This window comes from Falco rusticolus, chromosome 7, assembly GCF_015220075.1.
Source record: "Falco rusticolus isolate bFalRus1 chromosome 7, bFalRus1.pri, whole genome shotgun sequence".
Classification (NCBI taxonomy): Eukaryota; Metazoa; Chordata; class Aves; order Falconiformes; family Falconidae; genus Falco; species Falco rusticolus.
Genome location: NC_051193.1, coordinates 50,401,522 through 50,426,234, shown reverse-complemented (window position 1 = coordinate 50,426,234; position 24,713 = coordinate 50,401,522). Strand labels below are relative to the sequence as shown.

The window sequence follows — 24,713 nt, the reverse complement described above, 5'->3', positions numbered from 1 at the left end:
CAGCTGGAGAGTTGCCAAGATGCTGAGATCTATCCCAAAACAGTTCTGGGAAGCAATCTTTAAGAATGTTTCCATTATCATATTACATTATATTATTTAATACGGTAGTAGCCCAGGTGACATTGAATGTGACTTCAGACCCTCCTGTTCAGCACTCTCTCACTGTTCACAGGAAAAGCTAACCACAAACTGCCGAGTTTTCAGAAGCACACAGTTGATGTACATGCTGCAAAGAAACAAATGGTTTAGCATACACCTGAAATGGTGATATAGGTTGCTAGTTCAGAGTCACATCTCGCTATTACGAGGGTATCTGGCCTGACTTTCTTACTGCCATGATATTTACTTAATGGCAAACATCAACCAAATTCTAGCATTTACCCTAGGATGGGCAATATTCACTTGTGAGATAATGACGACTTTGCTTCACATGAAAGAAAAAATAACCTAGGACCATATCATGCTACAGAAGTGGAGGCAGATTTGTGCTACTGAGAGAAGGCACCAAAATTCAGTGAAGCCCTGAGATACTCTAACACAAACTGGTGACATTTTCAAAGAATTAAAAAAATACTGTTTGAGGTCATTTTAGGAGTTTAATGAGTCCCTCTGGTCCTGTTTGGTTGGTTATATAGGCCCATTCCTGCTCTGCAGGCAAAGAGCTCTTGGTGCAGCCTGGCAGTGAGCATATTGCAAAAATAGGATTAAGCCACACACGTGCTTCCCTTGCTTCTCCTGTTATTCAGACGTTGGGCCTTTATCAGCTACCAGCAACAGCAACAAACAGTTGAGAACAGCCACATATGACCTTGGATTGCTGATAGCCCTTTTCCCAGTCAGACCCCACATTACTGGCGAGGAGAATCAGTCAACAGCACTGTCTTGTTCACAGGAATCTGCAGGACACCCAAGGCCAGAGCTGCCATATCAGAGCAGTGGAAAGCTTCACCCATGGTAACAAAGACATCAGGCTTTGCTGAGGTGTCCATATAGTTTTCCTATAGCATGTTTCATGTAGAATTCCACACCAATTAAACACTTTAGCTGGAAAAAATGTACCCAGCACTGAGAGGCATTTCACTTGTAATGAACTACATAACTTACTCATATAATCATTGTTTGCAAGTAAGGGGACCATCACAAACCTATATTAATAAAACTTTTATGCCACACCATAGTTACCCTGCACTTTCATATACACACCAGTCCATCATCAACCAGTCTTATGATTTTTTTTTTAGAGTTATTATATATAAATATATTTAGAATTATGAAATTTTTAGATTTTTTTTTCTTCTGCTTTTAGGGCACCATAAGTCACTAATAATATTGTTACTGTTGTTTTACACCCTACAAGACCAACACATCTGAAAAACTCAGTTACGCATGCATTAAGTTCCAGCTTCAGGATTTTTACATTCCTACTTTGCTACTGATAGTTTTTTTCAGACCCACCTGAAACAGAACAAGGAGGTTGCAAGAATATAAATACTTTAAAAGTATTTGGCATGAAAAACCTATGAGGGCACATTTTTAACAAGAGGTTGCCAACTGTTTGGACTGCAACATTTACATTTAAAAAGGGCAGGTAAATTGTTACATAAAACTGTTGGGGTAAAATCTATAGCATTAACACAAGGCCTAAGCATGCTATCACTATGGAGTTAGAGCAAGCAGGCAGAATCTACCACCTCACTTCCAGCCCCTGATACAGAACTGCAGCTGGTCTCTACCCAAGTAGAAGAAAAACAGTGTCATTTCTTTTCACTGTACTGGGAAGTGTCACGTCTCATAGATCATACTGATGCCCTCCTGATCCACCTCTATTCCAAACATTTTTACTATTTAGATAATGCAAGTGCATTGATACTTTCTGTAAGGTGTTAAAGAAAAAATCCTGCTCACCCTGCAAAGCCTTATTTTGGCTGATTATATTTCACTGTGGAAGAGTTTTTACCCTGTATTTATTGTTTCCTGCTTTCCTTTTTATCTTGTTAAGTTTTAATGTGGAGTTGTTCATTTCTGAAGGAAGGGAAAGTTAGGTTCTAACTTTAACATTCCTCAGCTCTTGAGAATTGGAAAGTGAAATAAACTAGACACTGACATGGAAAGCCACAAATATAATTTTGCTATGGAAGGAAACGTATATAAAAGACAAATTGTCGTTAGTCTATTAGAAGCCCTATTTTTTTTTCCAGCTTCAATATTCCCAGATATTTGCAGTGAAATACAACTTTATTTTTGTCAAATACATTAATATTCAAAGGACCAGATTCATACAGGTTTAAGTATGACAGCATGCTCTAATGTAGCTCGTTACAGTAAAACGGGGCCCCACACGCACAGATATCCTGGAACAGATTTGAAGTCTTACTCCCTTTTTATTTATTTAAAGCTGTGCAGGAATCTCTCATACATGTTTCTTGTCAGCCCTCCTCCTCACTTTCTTTGATCTTTACCAATAGTTGGTTAGCTGAAAGAGGAGGGAGATATCAGAGTATCAATGTTACAGACTCAACACCAACCTGCTACAGACACATCACCAAAAATTTTACGCAGTCAGCATAACAAAGATAACTATGGAGCTCCACAGCTTAAAAATTGGCATCAGCAACTCTTTCTTTGCAACTTTGGGAATTGTATTCTTAAAAAGTTAGGTTGATTTTTTATTTAATTTTTAATCAAAATTTCCTCTCTATAGCTACAGCAACAATTTTGGATGTCTTCAGGCTATCTTGGTTTCAGGCCTGATTCTGACCTCCCAAAGTTTTAATTTTGTATTCACTGTTCCATTTTCTGTCACATTACACCTGAATTACATCTACGCTGAGGTCTGGACTCAAGCCCCTTTATTTTTTAATGGGATTTTCTTATAAAGCAAGTATATTTTAACACTAAAGAGGAGTCTGTACTATTAAGATGTACATTGAGGCCTCAATCTGAGGCTTTTGTCTGTTTGGGGAGACAGATATTTAAGATTCCAGATTCTGGTTCAAGCATCCCTCTCCCCAATTTAACAAACTGCTGAAAGTTTATTTAGAAATTTGTTTATGTTATCCTTGATTGTTCTTAAGTTTCTCCAACAACAGAAAATAACATTAGGAACAAACTGCCTCAGAAGGAGAATACCAATATTTACGGTAGCCACTGCAGTACAACCGTAACAGTAGGAAAAGGAATCTAATAATACAGACAGACACATGCTCTGAAGAACACATATACAGTAACTATGGTTTCCTCTCCATGAGGAGAGGGATGTAGAGGGGTCGCCCTCTCTATTTAAGGCAAGGAAGCTGGTGAAGTGTCTGGAGAACAAGTCTTACAAGGAGCAGCTGAGGGCACTGGGGTGGTTTAGTGTGGAGGAGGCTCAGGGGGCATCTTATTGCTCTCTACAACTGCCTGAAAGGAGATTGTAGGCAGATGGGGGTAGGCCTCTTCTCCTAGGTAACTAGTGACAGGATAAGAGGAAACAGTCTCAAATTGAACCAGGGGAGGTTTAGATTGACTGTTAGGAAAAAGTTCTTCACTGAAAGGGTGGTCAGGCATTGGAACAGGCTGCACAGGGGCATGGTGGAATCACCATCCCTGGAGGAGTTTGAAACACGCATAGATGCCGTGCTTAGCAACATGTTTTAGCAGTGGACTTGGCAGTCCTGGTTAAATGGTTGGACTTTATGATCTCAAAGGTCTTTCCCAGCCTAAAGGATTTGACGATTGTTACAATTTAGATGGAACTAAACTGAGTTCCCATCACAAAGCACAAGATGTACATGTCCAGAGACGCAGGTCTGCCTGCCTTATTTCTTAAGTGAATAACTAGCTGGGAGAAAAAGAAAAGATAAAGAAAAAAGTTAACCCTTTAGGACTGCTTTTCACTCCCCTGCATTAAAAGTAGGGAAAAGTATTTCTATACCTACATGCATTAACAGGATACAGAGGTGGCACCTTGATTCATCTAAGATAGTGCTATGACTCCTGTCTCCATCTATTCCTAGTGGGGGGCTGAAAGAGTTTCTAAGGTGCCTTGAATCTTGGAAGAAGCAGATTGTATAGATTAGGGCATAATTACATAGGCAGATTTGACCCTCAAAAAAAGTTCCTCATCACCACTGTGGATAGAGTTGGGGATTCTGCCTACCTATGGTTTTAACCCCCTTTAAACACAGATTTCAAACCATGAATTCCTCTTGCCCATGAGTAGAAAACAAAATGTAATACCTTGCTAATCAATCTTATCTCTAATAAGCACAGAGCACACACTGTAATTACAGTTTTAAGACAGGTTTAACATTTGGATTGAGCATAACGAATAGCACTATCTGAGAAAATTAACAACTGAGAAAAATAAAAAAATGCCACATACATCCAAAGAGAGAATTTTGCTGTTGATTTGAACAGCTTCCCCTTTCCTTCATTACTGATGAGACCACCTCAAAGAAAGGAATGAATATTTCACTGTGACTATCTGCTGACCCCACTATGGAGATATTTTTTTTTAATAGAGTAGGCAGAAGTGAGCTCTCCAGACACAGCTTGACAGTAGTAACTTGTTTTCTTTCAGTATTCAAGCTTCCTTGTTTATAAAGTGTGTTTCTGTCTTTATAAGGCCTAAGGAACAAGAACTACCATAAGGAGGCTCCTTTTGTAGCACATACAGGAGTTCTACAGCTTACACAAAACCAGTCTTTTTTTTAACTACACTGAAAATTAGATTTAGCCAGAAAATCTCACCTGTTAACTTCTTTTAGTTTACTATTACTTGTGAAATACTTTTTTCAGTATTTTTTTATTGATAACACCTTCAATGGTTTCACCCCCTCTTCCATATAAATACAATAGAATTACAGTACTACAGCTTTTAATTTTTTTCTTTCCTTCTGTTTTGTTCCATTATTTTCAAAGCAATCTGTAACTTAAAATATCTTCCACTTTGTAAAAGTTCAGAGTAAGAAAAATAAAACCTGATGGGGTAGTTGAGGTGGAAAGGAAAACATCCACATAAACAGCAGCTTGGAATTAGTGAGGGGATAAGAAGGCACTAGCTCATTTTATTGCATTGATTGGCCAAACACCAGAGGAAAAATGCAAGGGGGAAATAAGACTCCTTTTGTTTAGCTATGCTTTAAATCCTGCTAAATAGAAACAGCTTTAAAAGTGTCATGAAATTGTTTTTCATTTCCCATCCAACTTTACTTTGGTAGAGAAAGGAAACAACGGAAAGGTACGGACTGACCTGCCTAAAATACCAGTTTAGGTCAAGCCTAACTTTAAAAGTTGATGACTGTAGATTTCAGCGGCCACATGCGGTACTGGTGTACACAAAATTGATCCTGGGAATCTACTGGAGTAAGTTACTGCAGTCAACATCACAGTGGAGGCCAGCCCTGATTCACGTGCCCCCAAAGCACCCCAACAACTTGTGCCTGTGGAGCTAATCTGATACAAGTTTCCCCAATCCCAACAGGCTCTTAGGCCAGAATTCTCCCTTTCAGAATAATTTCACTGATACTTTTTAACAGAGATAGCCACATTGACAAAAACCGTTAGGTAGAAACAAGCATTGTCTTATTTGTTGGGATTTTTAGTTCATTTTCTTGTTTATTTTTTTAAATAAGTGTGGAGCAGCTTTGGTGTCAGGACACTTCCTTCTAATGCAGAAGCCCCCTCTCCGGCAGGAAGCTCTGCCACACAACTCTTGCCCATCCATTCTCTCACATTTAAGCCCTTGCATCAAGTTTTGTAGAAAAATTCAGGCTTTTGCTTGGGTTGACAGGCCTTTGCTGACACTGTTACTCTGTGCTGCCTCAACAGAATGCAGCTAAGAACTTGTCAAAGTTTATTATGAAAATCTAAGCAAAGGAAAAGGCTGATGGGATACTGCTTGATACAAGGCCCATATTTTTGCTACCACTGATGCTGCTTATTAGGCTATTTCTAGGACTGTCCTGTAAAGTCCTTGTGCCATGCCAAGAAAGATTGCCTAGTGCAGGATTTACCAGGCATAGACACAGGGCCAGATTCTCATCTTTCATGTTGTCCTGGTTTTGGCTAGGGTAGAGGCAATTTTCTTCTTAGTATCTGGTACAGTGCTGTGTTTTAGATTTAGTATGAGAATAATGTTGATAACATACTGATGTTTTAGTTGCTAAGTAGTGCTTACTCTAAATCAAGGACTTTTTAAGTTTCCCATGCTCTGCCAGTGAGCAGGTGCAAAAGAAGCCGGGAGGAAAAATGGCCAGGACAGCTGACCTGAACTAGCCAAAGAAACACTCCATACCATAGAACATCATGCTGAATATATGAACTGGGGGGAGCTGGCCAGGACCCCACTGATAGCTGCTGGGGGACTGGCTGGGCATCAATCAATGGGTGGTGAACAACTGTATTGTGCATCACTTGTTTTTTTGTTGGTTATTTTTTTCCCTCTTGGATTTTATTCCCTTCTCTCCATCTCCTCTTCATAAAAATTATTGTTGTGTTATTATTATTTGTATTTTAATAATTAAACTGTTGTTATCTCAACCCACGGGTTTTACCTTTTTCCAGTTCTCCTCCCTATCCCACCGAGGTGGGGAGCAAAGTGAGCTAGCAGCCGCGTGGTACTTAGTTGCTGGCTAGGGTTAAACCACAACACGTGCGTATTACTAACACCAGCCTACTGACTTTAGCAGTACTATTGCTACTATTTACCCCAATATCCACAAGAGTAGTACAGGCATCATTCCAAAACCCACAGTTAACAGCTGTTACCAGTGAGCCAAAGTAGGCTGTAGAGGCTCAAGCTTCCTAACCAGTATGCCCATGAACCACACACTTTCCCTCACATTGCTACAAGCAGCACTCATATATACTGTGTATTTAATGCACCTTCAGATCTTGGGCTGGCAGGACAGGACGGATTGCTAGTCAAGAGCTGAGAGCAGAATACAAGTCTAAATACAACACTGTCACATAAAGCTTATGCTCTCTATATCCCAACTGTGCCACATGTAGAAAATCCAAGTTCCCTACCTCGCTACTCCTTCCAGTATCTGCTTGCAATAGTGGGGGTTTTTTGTTTGTTTTAAAGGTCAACAGCCAGCTAGGAGCATACCAGCCTGTATGTTTGGGGAAAAAAAAAAAAAAAAAAAAAAGGCACTGGTATTTTTAACATCAGAAAAACTCCCACCAAACATACCCGAGGAAACCTCATAGCATTTCGAAAGTTTTGGCACCCGTAATGCTCAGGAGTGATCAAGCACTGCAGTTTTTAAACTGAGCAAAACTAGGTTTAAGAGCAGTCACCTACTAAGGACACAGTCTTATACGCACTGAATTCTGCACTTACTTGCAAAAGCCAAAAGGTTTACCCATCTCACAGCAGAATGCTCCCACCAATCTGGTGTCTATGGCTTGAGCCCTTACAAAATGTGATTTAAAGGCATTAGAACAACTTTGATAAAATAAAAACATCTACAAAGAACAATATTGCAGCTGCTGCTGCAATGCTCCAGCTTGCACGAAGTAGAATAGCTTAACAAATTATCTTCTTATGGGACATTCTCCCTGCCTGGCTCCTCTGCAAGCATCAGCATCTCACTACAAAACACAAACAATGAGAATCCAGCTTTGAGGAACCCTGTGCAGCCAATGGCCACAAAATAAAGCCTTGCAATTGACCCTCACCCAGTTTATGACTCTTCAAAAATGGTATCATTAAGCATAACTGACCTGTGTTCTTCTCTGCTCCCCTTCAGCCCTGCAACAGCTTCCTATTCTTTCCTAGCCATTGGCTAGTTCTTCTCCAAGTTTTTTTTATTAAAACCTTTTCTCTCCCCACACAGTAATAATTCCTCCTAGCAATCACGACCATCCACTCTCATCATTCTCCTAGACAGGCCAAATCCACTTAGGGGGAAGAATAGCACAGGACGGTCTGAAATGTACTTGCATTTGCTGTGGGTGAGAGGTGCTTATTGCTTAAGATCACTCTCATATCAGACAAGCAATGGATTCCCATACTCTATTTATATACTTGGAATAATTCACTAGCTAACACTTTTCCCAGCTAAATAAATGCCCACCTCCTGAAATGGATTCAAACTTCTGGAGCATGGAGGTTACACAACAAGGGTCACTATGCAAAGCCTAGTGCCAGAGACATGCAGCTGTTTCCCTCACTCACACTCCCTCCTTCTGATTATTTAACATGAGAATCCCACTTGTACTCCAGATACAAACGTAAGCATGTTATATTCCAAAGCTGGGCACTATTCCAGACTGGAGTGCTGGGGACATCCAAGTCTGGCCTACTTGTTAGTATAGCATCAAGAATGCTGGGACAATAGGCATTCATTTTGCAGTCACTGCAAGGGTTTGGGGTTTTCCCCCCAAAAATATATACTCCAACCCACCAGCAAAGCTTTGTTTCCAGGCCATATTCTTACACAAATACCATAATACCTCTGCTTATACATTTATGGAAACTCTATGCTGTTTTCAAAAAAACCCTGTCAAGAAAAGTAGACCCTAGTTCAACAAGACACTAAGACACTTGTCTATGCATAATCATTGATACTATTCATTTGCTGAAGGTGAGCTATACCATTAAATACCTTGTTGTGGAAACAGGACTGGGAAGAGAAGCAAAACAGGTATCAGACAGGACTGGAAAATAATTTAGGAAGCAATGGCTGCTGAGGCTTGGATACTGCAAAGAAAGGATCTAGAATCAGAGCAGGATTATATAGCTAATGCAGAGTCACTAAGGGATAAGAGCCCATAACTAGAGTACATCTTGGAAAAAGCAGGCTGTAGTATTTTTGAGTGCTGCAATATAGCTGCGTAAGCCTAGATTCACACAGCCTAAATTCCATACCGGTCCCTGTGTCTGATGTTTCCTCCGGGGTTTACTGGATTCGGGGGCCTAGCTTTAGTCTCCTTAAGGCTGAATGTTTGGGCTACAGATGTTAAAAACAAACAAACAGAAAAAGCCCTGCCAGTCAAGTTCTGCTCCCATTTGTAATACGCAATTCTAACCCAAAGGCTTGGTTCTGCCAAAGCTGGCTTTAACAGGAAGAAGGGTTGTCCAATGTTGTCACAATCAAATTCAGTTTATACTGCCAGTAAGATTTATTTTGCATTTATAGCGGTGTAAACTAAAGCAGAACATTATCTATGTTTTATATAGAAGTTTTAGAACATATGCATGCTGCCATTGAAGTCTTTTGCGCAAGTTTTTATATACTGTTCTCGTAAAGTCAACCTAGCAGAGAAAGTGGTACTGACTTCAAAAGAAGTGGCATTTCTTTATATCCATAACTGCTGAATTTAGCCTATATACAGTATTTCTTTACGAAAGCATGGCCTTAATAAAAAAGGATACTCTGAAAGAAATCTACTAACAGCAATGCACACATAATTCATCCGTCCTGCTACACAGCAGTCGCTTAATTATCTGCTAACTCCCCAAATATACGACACAAGTGGGTGTGTCAGAATTAAAACTCGATGTGTACAACGTACAGTGACTACCCACGGGCGTGGATCGTTTAAGGCCACGGAAAATCCTCTACGGCATATTCCTTCCTCCTCACCCTTCCACCCCGGGGCTCAGCGCCCGCGCACCCGAAGCGGCGGAGCCCGGCGCTGGGGCGCCCCCTGGCGGCTCTCGCGCCGCGCTGGGCGGGGAAGCTCCTTACCAGCCTTACGGCCAAATGACCAGGCAAACGAAAAGCCGCACGCCGCGCATCAGAGCTCCCCTTCGACAGCAGCAGTACAGTGCTCCCCAGCAGGCGCCGGCGATGCCTTTGCGCTCAGCCGTGCCCGGGGAACGCGCTCCCACGGCGGGACGTGCCCCCGCCACGCTGCGGGAGTGCCACAGGCGTGCGGGACCCCCGGCGGCACAGCCAGCGCTGCAGCAGCCACCCTCGCAGACACCTCCTACTCCCGGCCTGCCTAGCCCAAAGGCTTCCCCTAGAAAAGGGGGGTGGGCAGTTCGTTTTTTTTAAACAGGGATGAGAGGGGGGAAACGGGATAAAGACCTTTTTTAAAGTTTCGGTGTTTGAACAATTTAAGCGTTTCCAACAGCGAGAGCAAACAAGGTATCACCCATGTAAGATCAAGTAAGGTCGAGTGACTGCATGCCTTCGTGGCTTTGAAATTCAGATGACTCAGTGAATTCAGTGTCAGGTATGCGGCTTTACAAATTTTCTGTGGAAAACACACCCACAACTGCATAAGCCACAAAAAATGCCATCAGAAACCTGTCGGGACGTGGCAACTAAATTCCCAAGGATTCCCTCGGTATTTCTGCGGTATTTGTTCCTTATCCAGAAGTTATGCTGCATCAGGGAGAGAAGGGCAGGACTTCGCTGCTCTCCATTTTCTCTGCTAACAGAGCGGCAGGGCAGAGGCAAGCGGGAGAAAGGACTCGGCCCGGCAACGGAAAACTGTACTACAATAGAATCCACACAAAGGAGCTGAATTGAAACTCTGAAGACAACATTTGTTCCGGCACCTCCAAAATTTTTTTTGAGGGCTTGACTTTGCAACCTTAGCGTTACTTCTATTTTTTAATATATCATATATATGCTATTAGACCTATACATAGCTGTGATGGACTACTGTGTACCATTCTGCTTTTGCCTAGAACTCTGTGTATGTGTACTAGCACTAGGACAAAGAGGTTACACCTCGAGACTTGTACTTTGACCATTCTTTGTACATAGACACACACAGTCCCTCTCCGGCATTTCAGCATGCACATGCAAAGCATGAACACAGATCTACAGAGTATCGCTTAACCTTTGAAGTCAGGCTGTAAGCTTCAGGACAATCTCAAAACTACATCTGAAAACAACTTAAAAAAATAATCAGCACTATATACACAGCAGTATTAGTTTTTCTTTTTACTTCACTTTACTAGTACAAAGAGAATTCCTTGAAAGCCAATTTTGGAAGTGTTTTAACTGCTTTTGCTCCGTTCACTTGAAATCATAGTTCTGTTTCTAACACTTTAATTATTCATACAGCAGCCAACTCCGATTTTATAGTGACGATGATGATGCTTCAGGTAAAGAACAAACAGAAGGATCAGAGGAACACCTACACTGAAAGCAGCGTTTTCATGCCAAAATTTTTGTTCAGGAAAAATCAGGTAAGAGAAGGATGGAAAAAGATGTATAAACTTTATAGTAAAGTTTAATATTTTTTCACCATACACTGATCTTTAAAGAAAGATTAACAACCTGTAGTCAGGGTCCCTCCAGATTTACTATGTATCTCTCTCAAATAGCAGGGGACTTGTCAGTCACTGCCTATAGAGCCAAAGAAGCATACAAGACATTTGTTTCGTTGAAGCCTTATATCACAAAGCCAGTTACAGTATTTAAACTGATTTCTTTCATAGATATGAGAAGGCAACACTCAGTTTATAAGACTCCCAAAAAACCCAAAACCAACAATATCAGCCAGGAAATCCTTGACAACGAAAACTCATGATTTCAAGATCAGATATTTCTTACTTTAAGAGTCTATACATTATGGCACTGTTTCCAACCATCAAAGCAGTTTCAAGCTTATACAGACAGATCTTTTCCTTACAGCAGAAAAACACCCCATCAACAATTAATGTTTTTTTTTCCTTTTTCTTTTCCTCCAGACCACAAAACACTTCCTCCAAGAACAAAGGTTACACAAAACATTCAGCCCAACCAATTGTCTAAAGCTGGGGGGGGGGGGGGGGGAACCCACAAACTAAAATTCTTTAGCAGTCTCAACATCCTCAGTCCTTCCGCTTAGCCCAACTTCTACTAAAGCGGACACAGTTTAAAGGACAACCCTGTGAAAAGGATACCATGGTGAAACAGCTTGTCACTGGCCTTGGCATTAACACACCTGGCACTACTCTTCAAGCATTTTGGAAGCTGGGCATGACATTTCTGCTGTCACACAAATACAGAGCAAATTCCTGCTTTTCCACTCTACTCTCCCAACCCTTCACAACACAGATGGGTGGCAGGGTAGGATGACATACTATCTGTCATCCAGCCTGACAAAAAGCCAGTGGCAATAACCAACCCAGACTACTGTCCATGAAAACAGACATGCATGCAAAGAGTCTCCTACAGGAAAGCAGGTGGTGTGGCGGGTTGAAATGAAATGCAGTGGAAAAGCCAAATAAATGAAGTCTTGTAATTCATTCATTAACATCAGGAATATTAAAGGACATAGCCAAGTTACTACACCCAAAAATAACAAGACTGTGCCCGATTCATCCCTCAGATTAATTTGGGTAGTCACACCAAAATTCTGACCCAGAGTACTTACAAATTACCAGAAATTCTAACATGCATATTATTTTGATACTGTAAGTCAATGGGGTTTTTTTGGCTCAGCAAAATGAATGAGGGTACTTTGTGTCTCTCAGATTTGAATGTTCTTAGATAAGAAACCTTTAAATGCCATTCCAGGATTTAGCACCTAATCCACATTCCATAAAAATAATTCCAGAGAATTAAATAGGCTTTGCATCTATTGCGGGGCATATTCCTACTCCACAGCCAGTCTTGCCTACTCACTAACTACACCATGATGCACAGCAAATGTGGAGCTGTCTACAGTTTGTTTGGTTGGCCATCTGAGCAAGCTTGGGTCAAGTTACCACAACAAACTACACTAGCCAAGTGTCATGCTTACTGTAAACTCTACAGGTGAACAAAGCTGCACCTAACTTGGCACAAGAAAGGAGCTGCTGGCCCATCAAACAGCATTTATTGTCTCAGGCACTGTTCCATGCAGGTGTAGCAGTGCTAATTACGCAGCCAGAGGTTGATGCTGACTTAGCTACCCTTCCACTGCTGCCATCATCCCAAAGCTGTCATGCAAACAAAACATAAACACTAGTCACATCTCTGAACTCAGAAAATGGAAGAGGAAACAGCTGGTTACGCAAGCCAGCATACACTGTTAATAATGTTTTAAGAAATACTACAGAGGTGACTTTAAATTGGAATATTTATGAATTCATTCCTCCTAATGGGTAGGATACATCTAACATGTTAAGACTAGTACAGTTTAGATAAAACAAGGTCTTTGTGGCATTGCCTATATTGTTAGATTATATCTACTATAACACAACTAATAGAATGTACTCATGGCACACATTCAGCAAGCAATCTGAAAGCTATGCATTTCTTCTACACCACACCTTGCATACTGCAGCTTACCACAGGCCAGCAGTACAACAGATACCCAAATTCTGCAGCACAAATTATTTTTAATTGCAAGTACCGAGCTCTTATCCTCTTTAGGGACAGCCACATTCTTTGTGTATGTGCTACATACAAAACTTTTCATAACATCTTTTCCAGTTCCTGCTTGCCACTACCAGCAACAGTCAGAAAGAAATCAGGGCCACTTAGTAACCTTTTTCCAGTGAAACTTTTCTTTCCATGAAACCATTCTGCACCAATTCAGAAAGTCTGTAACCATTTAATAGCAGTCACATTACATTTCTAGTGCAAGTTATTTCACCAGCACCAAAACCATGAACCTGGAAGTAACGGATTTCTTCCAAGCTCTCCCCTGAAGCTCCCCTCAGTCCACCGAAAGGGCACTGTAAGGTGGTAGACGGTCTCAGTAACCATTTCCAACTGACTTGCAGAGAAGCTTGGGAACTGAACTTTATTCTTCCCACATAACTGAACTCAATAGGAGTAATCTTTCCTATTCTATTTCAGAGGTTTTCAGAAGATTGGGGCGGGAGGAACTGACTTGTAAGACATTAAATGGCAGGTACAATGTGTGACAAAATAACATACATTAAAGATTCCTAACTTTGCATATCCAACTTCAGTCTCTGAACTGCTATTATCAGTCAAGAACAAGCTCTTGGGGTATAACCAGAAATTATTTGAGACAGCTCACTATTGAGCCACAAGTCAAAGACAGCACGCTCTGGGCACTGTGCCACAACATAAGAACCTATAGCATGCCTAATTTCTTGATACCCTGTATGGTTTGTTAGAGCTAGAAAAGGCACAAAGAAGGGTGACAAGGATGGTCAAAAGGTATACAACAATTTCTGTACAGTCAATTTGTACAAGAAAAAGGTTTTTTTTAAAAAAAAAGATATTCACCCCTCAGGCTGGAAGAGATGGCTGAGGTGTGTTATATCAGAAGTCTATAAAGTCATAACTGCTGAAAGGGGCATAGCATTTTCGATCTGTCCTAAACCAACGATTTTTTGGGTGTCAAAATTTCTAAAAGGTGGGTTCAAAATTAACACAGGAGGTATTTATTCACATAGTTAACAATTAAGTTATGGAATTATTTGTCAGAAGGTGCTGTGCCTGCAAAAATTGTGCACACAAAAAAAGTTTATGCAGTAAAAATACATCAATAACATCAGTCTTTTTGGATGAAAATTTTTTAAATCCTTCCAGATGAGACCCTGGACCACTAGATGCATAAGACTTAAAATACCAGTTTACCAGTAACAGGTAAGACAATGATGTTCTGCATGTAACTAGTAGAAACAACATACCAGCCTAGATGCAACTATACACTTAAGTATCATGATATTCTATACTGTAAAGGCAAGGCACATAATTTCCAATTTTAGTTTCATTTCTGGAATTTAAGACTTTTTTGGAGACAAATGTCTACTTTGCAACCTACCACTTACTGATTTAATCAACCCCTGCTATTTCAAATTGAAAGATCCATAGACATACACGTTTAGGGGGTTGTGTGATTTATGTTTGTGGTTTTTGAGGGGGGTTATGTTTTGCTTTTCCTTGCTAGGCAACTGTGGTTTTGATTATTTAGTAAAGTTTCTAAGGCCATCTGATTTTCTTCAATGACACTAGCATTATCCTTCAGTACAATCACTGCTTACATTACTCAGTATATACCTACAGACTTCCAAGTACATACAGCATATACATGGTCCCCAAGGGAGGGAAAAAAAAAAGAATAAATAACAGGTCTACACTGAATTGTAATGTTTATCTTTAAAGTCCTGCTTTCAGTAATTTACCCATTATAAGCTTTTTAGCCTCCTGTCATAGTATACTCCTGCACAGTAAGCATTTCCCATGTGCAACTATCAATGAACATATTCTTCAGTACCTTGGTAAGTCTACCCCATAGCATAATCTCTTTGGACTGAATTCAATGTACATCAAAAAGAATGCCAAAACAAAATATAGAAGACCCTCAAAATATTTTCCCCCCACTTCTTTCATCTCCATTTAACTTCTTTTTTTTGAAGGAAGAAACTTGTCAAAACAGTTGTTCTTAGAATTTCTACCAAAAAAGATCCTCCCTCATTTCACAGGACTGAGACTGATGACTGTGTGAATGGATGCAACTGCCTGTGAGAAAGGTTACTAAATACCCGCGCTCCTCCCAGAAGAAATTTTTAGAGGACAACCTTCTCAAGTCAGAAGTACTTCTCTGTTGGACACAGTACACATGCAGAGCCACGACATACACCTGCTATTATAATTTTATCTAGAACCTGTGGAAGCAATTTTACTTCACCGACTTACCAGCATAGAGTACTCACCCTTTATCTTACTTCCATAAGGGAAGTTCTTCTAGACCTTGACCTTACACACACTTGGTGATCATACCTTCCTTTTCTTTCACACTTGACATTCTGAACAGAGATGATAAAATATGTTCATTGTTCAAGGTGAGGATGCTCTACCAGTTGACATAATTGCACTGTCTGTTAGCTTTAGGAAAGCAGGCATGGTTTGTAAAGAAAAAAAAAAAAAAAAAAAAGCACGTTTAGTCAACTCGCACACAATTGTTACCCAGGTAAGGAAAAACAAATAGAAGAAAAAAACCCAAATCAAAAACTACACAACATACACAACTGCATCTTGCTGGGCAATTAATACAGCTTAAACCCCATGGCCTGGTAGCCTTCTAAAGCCTCTAGAAGCTCTTAACCACTTCATACAGAGTTCAGTCATCCTTCCTGATTTCCCACAAGGTTATAGTACAGAACTTGTATTATCCTACAACAAGTTACTGTAGCTATTCTTTCCCTGGTACCTGCAGAGCTTTCCAGCTCCCAATTGGAAAGTGCTTTGCTCAGGGAAATGATAGCTCAACCAAGCCCATAAACCATCTTCTATATCCTACCTCTTCTTTCGATTTCCATCCAATTAAGCTGAGAGCTAAAGTTTTGTTGGTTGGGGTTTTGTTGTGGTTTGGTGTTTGTTGTTGGGGTTTTTTTTGGAACTGTAAACTGCTATATTACATCTTGTATGTGAAACAATTACTGCTTCAGTTCCACAAAGCACACAAGCAGTTTCAGTTGTCTTTAGACTTCTGAAGACCTTACAAAATACTGCTAAGAATAAGACTACCCTATCTGCAATTTTATTTTTAGTGATTTATCTAATATTTCTTTCCAGAAACAGTTCATTGTTTCCATGTAAGTGTTGTATGTCTTGAACTAAAATACCTTTTTATTTCAGTTTTTTTCCACAGGTACACAGAAATGACAGATCATAAACTGTGCAGAAAGTGAATTCTTTTTGTTTGTAGATACAGGACAGATCCTGCAGTGCTACTCCCATGGGCAGACTTCTGCACTAGGCATGTGTGCTGAGGTCTACAGGCTGATGCCTTTACTGGTAATTGCAACTGACCACAGCTCACTGACTTCTATCCGATGCCCAAAAGAGAAGCAGCCTGAAAAATCAGGCCCTAGAAGGGCTCCATGAAGCAGAGTATCTATGCAGCCACCTATGAGATGCGAAACAGGCATTCCAGCAGATCGAAGGCAATGCTAAGGCCAATCATCAATACCAATATTCACATGCAATTAGAATGACCAAAAACACAGTATCTAAGCATAAAATTTAGGATTGAAGCCACAATGATACATCTGGAAGTATCCAGAATATGAAACAGCATATAAATAGTAACCAAAACACAGTGGACAATAAGACTAGGTATCTGTAGATCGGCATCTTTTAACTTCCCCTCAAACCCTTCCCTTCCCCCACCACCAAACAAATCAAAGAATCCACACATACCCTCTACAGAATGTACTGATATATGGAGACTGCTTTCCCATGGTAACCTTCCCTCCTCCCATCTTTCTTCCTTCAGGATGTGCTCCTGGAAGACCTGAAAAGAAACTTACTCTTGATACTTCACACCTCAATAATAGGAAGCCTCCCACTTAGTCTGCATACACTGAGCTGAGCTTCTTCCTCCTCCTCCTGCTGTGTTCTCCCTGACAGAGAATTCAGAAAGAAGAGTTCTTCTCATAAAACTTTCATTCCCTTTTCTTTAAAAAAAACAACCAAAAAACCACACTTGAAACAAGAAATTCCACCACACATCTTCAAAGACAACGAGGCAGGGGGAGACTACGCAAGTCACTCTTGCATCATTCAGATGGTACTTTTACAAAGGGTACACCTACAGCACACGAGGCATACAAGATCATCAAGGAAGCTCACGCTCTAAGACAGCACTGTATTCACTGCGCATTTCTGAGAACCACACTCACATGATTATAATGCTTGCTGCACACAAGTCTCACCAATTACTTTCCTTTGGATGTGACCAGGATATAGACTTTGAGAAATGAGGTGTTAGTAGCCCTGTGACACTGTCTTTAGTTAAGTTACTATAAACTTCAAAGATGACGTGTTGCTTTCTGAAAGCAAAACACTGATTTCCAGATTGACATTTCTGGAGAAGGTGTTTTTTCCTGCATTATCATTGGTCCTTACATCTGTTCAAAGCTTTGTGTATTTAATACAAAATCTACTAAAAAAATGATTCCTATGGTTTATGTCACCAATTTTTCTTCCAGTGGGAAATCAGCTGCCAGAGCCTTGACATCTGCTATTGATGTGTAAAAGCAAAACAGTTAATCTCTCTGTATAAAAGTACAGCCTTACATCCGAAGCAGGCAAGGGAGAATATGAAGCAGCACAAAAGATTTTGACCCCAAAAGAAAATACTTCCTTGGAGACACTGACCAGTTCTTTTCACTGCCAATTTTTAAATACGAGGCTAGAAATCAATCTCATAACTGCAAAGCACTTTGTGTATTACAGACCCATAAACTGAACAAATGAGTCTGGAGGAAAAATGAACAAGCTACCACCTGCCACTACTCTAAAGACAGTATTATTTATACCATGAACTTAACCTTCCAATGAAGATCCTAAATTTTCTCCATAGGAAGAGGCAGGATAGCATTATTCAACACAGGTTTCTTCAGAAGACCACACCACCAGGATATTCTACTTTACAATGGCTCTGCAAGGAATATAAAGTCCAGCTCCAGTTCTGTGCTCTGGCAGTGTAAAGCCTTGTTACCATCCTTACCTGCTTGGCAGATCATTTTACCATTTGCACACACAATCTTTTACCAAAAAAAAAAATTATTTTACAGAAGCACTAAAATTTTTACCAAAGGGGATATTTTTTGTTTTGGACTGACAGATGTCAGACCTACAGCACCACAGGAAACATGGCAGAGCACAGGCACCTCTGTGGCCAAAAATCACTTGCAAATCTCATGTCTTCAGATTAGCATTCTCTCCATCCACACACAGAAATATGTGGCAATGACATCTTGGTTTTGTAGACTGAGATACATTCATCTATGTGTATACACACACACAACTTACGTATCGCTACACCACCAGCAGAAGAGGTGAATTTGCCACTCTTTTTTTAATAAATCTTAGATTGGCCCCACAAGTAATGAGGAAAGTCAAAAAACAACAAGAGACATTTCAAAGTGTTAGGTAACTGTTCATACCACACACAAACAATATTTACAAAATTCAGCTACATCATCAAAAACATTCAAAAGGATGTCACAGGTATCTAGCACTTTGCAATTTGAAGGACAGCATGCTATTTTTGAAGACAAATGTAGTGTTAAAGCACAGCCATTTCTGGAACAGAGACTTACAGAAACTAGCTGGTGCACAGAAGCCTGTGCTACGTCATGGGAGTAGCAAGTCTGAACCAAAACGGCAAAGTAAACCCTTCTTTTTACAGCAAAAACTGAAGGATTTTTAATATCCCTTCAGAATCAGAGTCAACAGGAGCTACTTTAAGATATACACAGTATAACATATACAGTATAAAATGCACAGAAATCTGCATAACATTCAGCACCAGAGTCTGGATTTCAGCTTGTCAACCTAGGGAGCGAGATTTCAAATATAAATCCACATATGCACAATGGAAGCGAGTTACTATCACAGTAGAGCACCTTACCTTCTGAATTCCCAACTTTAGTCTGTTTTCTCACTCTATAAAGCAACTCAGTAGACAAATAATTTCAGTCATTTGACTTTGACTGTACACAACAGAGCCAAGCTGTTGATATTAACAAGTACAGGTACATCTTTTCTGTGTATTTAAGACCAGGCCTGTCCTGCGATAACAGATTTTATACACAAGTATAGCAGCCTAGTAGTAGTGTACCTTGGATTCTTGGGTTCTAATACCCATAGAAGCTACAGCAGGAAACACTCACATGTGATAAACAATTGCATTTCTCTAACAAATCAACAACAGCCACCACACTGGCCATTCTGCACTCACTAGGTTGCTGCTACAGGGATCAGGGACCCATGCAACTATTCCCTTAACATCTAATAGGATTCAGGTTCGGGTTTTTTTGTTTGTTGTTGTTGCGTTTGGGGGAATTTATTTGCTTGTTCTGTTTCCTTCACTCAGCTCCAAGTGACAGCAGCAACACAGTTCTGCACTGGGCTAGTGCAGTCACCAGGAAGTGACATGCAGTCACTGAGGTAGCAAACACAGCCTAGTCATCTGTGCCTCCCACGGGAGAGCACAGAAAATGACAAGCAGAAGTCTCCAGTAAAAACCCATCTCTGAGACCCATCTCCTGTAATGTGGCAGCCTATTTAATAAGAGCCATAACACCACAGCTTCCTTTCTAGCAATACACAAACCACATATTTTTGGCACCCGCTTAAGCCTGCATATTCTGCAGTCAATCTTCTGATTATAATCAGAAGCCATAAAGTCCCTCCACCAATGCCAGCACAAGTATAACCTAAGTATCTTCATTACTGTGTTTCAGCAAAACCTTCCCAAGCATCTAAATAATTTTAAGATGGGACTTAATTCTGGTAAATTTTACATACAAGTTGTTGAGACTTTTTATTCCTTTTGATGCCACAGAAAACCAAAACTAATCAGAAGAATATTCAGTAAATTATATCTGAACACTTCCATTAAGAACTGCAGCATTGAAGAGAAAGAAAGGTTTGACCAGAATATTTCTCACTGCAAAGGATACCTGAAAGGAAAAGACTGCAGATGTAGTCTCAGAGCACAATTTGACTTTATATCAATGGATTAACTTAAAGAAACATATACTCATATATATATAAAATACTACAAGCTGATATATACAGAACCTACCACAAAGTTTCCAGAAGTCACTTATTAGCATACAAGTACCCCTGATGATATTAACAGCCAGAACTACTGGATTTTAAAAAAAGCCAACAAAACTCTTAGCTAAAGCAATGATATAAACTGTGAAATTCCAGTTTCATTTGCCATCTTTTCAGCGTTTTTTCATTACCTGTGACCTACAGGGGAGACAAAGCTGATATATCAGGAGAAAGAATCTTCACCTTCTTACTTGGCAAGAAATGTGGTTAAAATATGTAACATCAGTGCCCCTGGACCTTAGAGCTATAAATACAAATAAATACAGTTTAAGTAGTGTTGCAAAGGGATTCGTTGGTGTACTTCTGCTTTTTAAATTTATTTTTATAGGAATTCGATACTTCGTACAAAACAGAGCCAGGAGAAATACTCTAGAGAGCCAAGAAACAGCGATTTTGTGCAAGTGCACCACTGCCCTCTCCTGGGGTGCATCAGATCTGCTCCCGTATTTACACCACCCAGCCGACCCGGACCGGAGCTGCAACTCCAGGACCCATCAGGTCTGCCTTGGGAGCTTGAGATTTAACACAAAGAAGAAAATTTAAAAAAAAAAAAGTAAACTACACACACATCGAATAAACACAGCAAGTTATTGAACATTATATAAACTGCGATAATTCATCACCTTAAATGCTACAGCAGTTTGTTCATTCCTCCATGACCTGATGCAGAAGAACCCAAAAGTCATTTTCAGCATCAACAGCAGAGCTAGCCTGTGGGACAGCAGAATATTCTGAGAATCAAGAAGTCAAAGAGCAGCTTTCATATTCAAAAACATCTAAAAGCTTTGACATTATTACTACAGGACTGCTGTGGCTCATAATGCGAAGAGTAAGCATACAAAGTTACACAGGCTTTTAAGGCAATTGCTCTGATTTCAGCAGCATCAGAACAAGGATATATTTTACTGTTAGAAAAAATCTTGCTTTTGATCACGCTGCACAAACCCAGGGTAATTCATGGGCCCAAGTAAGCTTTGGTAAATGGGAGGTGTAATTAGTTGCCTTATGTAAACTAAGCTTTAACTGGCAGAATGCAGTTTTAGCCCCAAAAAAGCATGAGACAAAATATATAGCTTAAGCCTCATCTTACAGAAGAGTTTAAGCAAACTAATTTTAGTTTTCAGATGTGACTGCCATGAATGAATACAGGTTCACGTACTGCAGTTCAGCTGAAAGGCAGCTCACTAAACTGCAATAATCTTAATCCTATGACTGTTAATAACATTAGAATTTATGGTTCAAAGTTAAAAACATTTACAGACTGTTTTAATGCAATTTAAAATTATCTTTTAAATGTAACTAATAAATAAATTAAATATAGCCTGAATATATGTATTTAGTGGACTGCACAGCCATAAACCCACTCCCTCAAGTCAAATAGATAGAAAAACAGCCAGAGCAAATGGAGGACACAACTTGACGGCAGAGTGCATTCTGCAGGACAGGATGGCCTTGACATGTCCAAGAAGTGCCCTAAGAAGAACAGCATTCAATTGCAGCCAGCCCAAGCACAGCCAGTTCCACAAACCCAGACTGAAAACTGACCACACAGCAGTTCTCAAACTGAAACTCCCCCATCCATTTTGATCATAAGCTTCATGAAAGTTAACACTGTTGTGTAGCTGTAAAACATAATTCTCAAATGCCAGTACAGCCTGTAAAACTTATCCAACACTAGAAAGGCCTCAACTGAGTAGTCATATATTCAGGTTTTTGGAATACACTTCAAGGAAAGAAGTGTTCCCCATGGCAAGAGTCCAAAAAGGAAGCAAGAATGATCAGAGCTAAAAGTTGCCATCATCATTCTTTAGCCTCTCTAATCAAAAGAAAAAGACTCAAGTGGGACAACAATACCAATTTTCAAATATGGAATATGGTTGCAGAGAGCAAGGTCATAAATTGTTTTCTATACCCACACAAGGCAGAAGAAATAGCAGTAATGGTTTTAAATTGCAGCAATAAGCATTCAGGTAACATCAGAAAAATCTTTCAGTGAGAGATATAATAATCAGAATAAACCAAAGCAAAAAGCTTTAAGAGGTTAGACAAACAATTGCTAAGGAACAATGTAGGGGTGGTGTGTGTCTTTTATTTGTATATTTTATTTAAATACATACATGGAAACCCAGTGATCTCTGAAATACCTTCCAGTCTAATCTTGTCCATGAATTTCCATAGTAAGTATACACAAGTGAGAAAACAAATCATTTAACATACTTCTTCCCCAGTGGTAATTCTATTTCAGTGGAGTCAAATCCACAGCTTACAAGCAGTATATTGGTGACAGAACCTGAAACATCGCTCCCTGGCATCAGAAATTAAAAAGATGAAACAAAGCCAACAAAAGAAGCAGAGTATAACACTACATATTCCTGAATTACTACCCACAAGCCAGCAAACAGCATGATAAAAAAACATTCCCTAGATTTCTGTCATCCATAGGTGTATCAACATCAAATTTACATACAGATCATCAAGTACCAATAACATATAAACCGTGATTTTGAATCCAGTCTACACCAGTGACAGTATTAACAATGGTTCACAGAAAGGGTTGCTGATGCAGCTTTCTATAGGCACTTTTACCCTCCTCCTGTTACTGTATTAAAATTCAAAACTGTCTTGTGGAAGCTAAAGATCAGTATCACTAAACCACTATGAGAAACAGGCCTAAACAACAAAAATGCTTTGGAATTAGACCACGCCGGTGGTCTGCCTTGCAAAGACAAAGAAATAGAGCTCACAAACTATACAAGCTACGGGTGAATTCTCCAGCTGCTCCTATCCTTAAAGGCATGCTTTCCTGAGCTGTTTTTAGCTCTATGCATTTTGAACTTAAAACACAGATCAAGTGAGAGACAGAACAAAATACTATCTTCTAAAACTTACTCTCCTGCCAAGTACCCACAGCAAACTTGTACAAGGTCTAAACATTGAAAGGAACAAGTAAAAATGCATCACCTATTTTCCCAGTACTATCATTTTCTTACTTAAAATTATTGAAGTGACAAAACAAACCCTCAGTTTTTTGGAAGAATGACTAAAACCCTGGTTTTCCATTTTTTTTTTTATTTGTAAGCTATAGCTCATGTTTTGCTGTAACCTTAATCATCCATTAGATGAATAAATATGTTTACCATACTGGTTTAATTTTTTTTTTAACTCCTAAATCCTGTATAAGCAGGAAGGGGAGGAGGAAGGCCACTGTACAAAATCAGCTTTAGGACACCTTTAGTAAAAGATTGAGGAGTTTCTCACAGCAACTGCAAAGAGACAGCAGTTACCACTACATCCTTTTGTCACTCTTTCAGCTTTTGCTGACCATCTGAGGAGTTGCTACCGATTGCTGCAGCCTCAAGGTTTTTTCTCCCACCTTGTCTGTTTGCTGCATGCTTCCCAAAGCTACCTAGTACCAATGCCTCAGTGTCACCTATCTAATTGTTTGTTGCCCAGCAGCAGATGGCTCAAAAAATATTTAAGCATCAAGAGGCCTCAGGTGGGAGGGTCACTTTAGAGCCACCACTCTCTTTTCTAAACTCTTCAGAGATTTAGAGAGGTTGCAACAGCTTCTAGCTCCCCGTAGCCAAAGCATGGTATTTAATCAAGTAGCAACCCAGAGAAAGCAGCAGCAGTACCCTTTCCGTGGCACACATCTCTGCCTCCTTCCGCACCATGCCCTGCAAACCCACTGCCTTCAGGCCCAAGTCATGGAGCAAAGAAGCGTTTCTCCTCACAGAGTTCAACTATGGACCCTCCCCGCTCTCTCCCCGCCGCCGCCGCCGCGCCCCCCTGCCCGCACGGACGGGGAGTCCCGCCCCGGCAGCCCCTCGGCAGCACACACGGCCCGCAGCTGGCGGCCCGACCTCGCCCCTCACCTCAGCGCCCCGCCCCGCCCGCGGGGCCCGGCGCTGTCCCGCACACAGGAACGCGCCCCTGGGCGCTGACCGGCAGCTCCCCTCAGGCGCTCCCGCCCCTCAGCCACCTCAAGGCTGCCCCTCCTGTGGCCCGCGCTGCCTGCCTACCATGCTAAACGACGCCTCTTTTGCCAAAAACTCCATCCCTACACCCCCGCGCTCCCCTACTCAGGTTTTATTTGCAGGGCCCGCCCGCTCTATACCGCGGCCGCCGCCGCCGCCCGCCCGGCCCACAGCGCCTCAGGCAGCCGCCGCCTCCGCACCACCCGGGGCCCGGCCCCGCCCTTCCGCGGGGAGCGCGCGCCGGCTTGGCCGCCTGCGGTTT

General features: G+C 40.7%; 1 long non-coding RNA gene across 1 annotated transcript; it reads right to left on the bottom strand.

Annotated features, from left to right (window-relative positions):
- Positions 1-17,048: 17,048 nt before the first annotated feature.
- LOC119151392 lies at positions 17,049-24,638 on the bottom strand. Its single transcript, XR_005105401.1, has 3 exons — positions 24,497-24,638; positions 21,098-21,185; positions 17,049-17,136 (listed from the first exon to the last, which is right to left on the bottom strand). It is a non-coding gene; the product is annotated as an uncharacterized LOC119151392 (long non-coding RNA).
- Between the last annotated feature and the right edge of the window lie 75 nt (positions 24,639-24,713).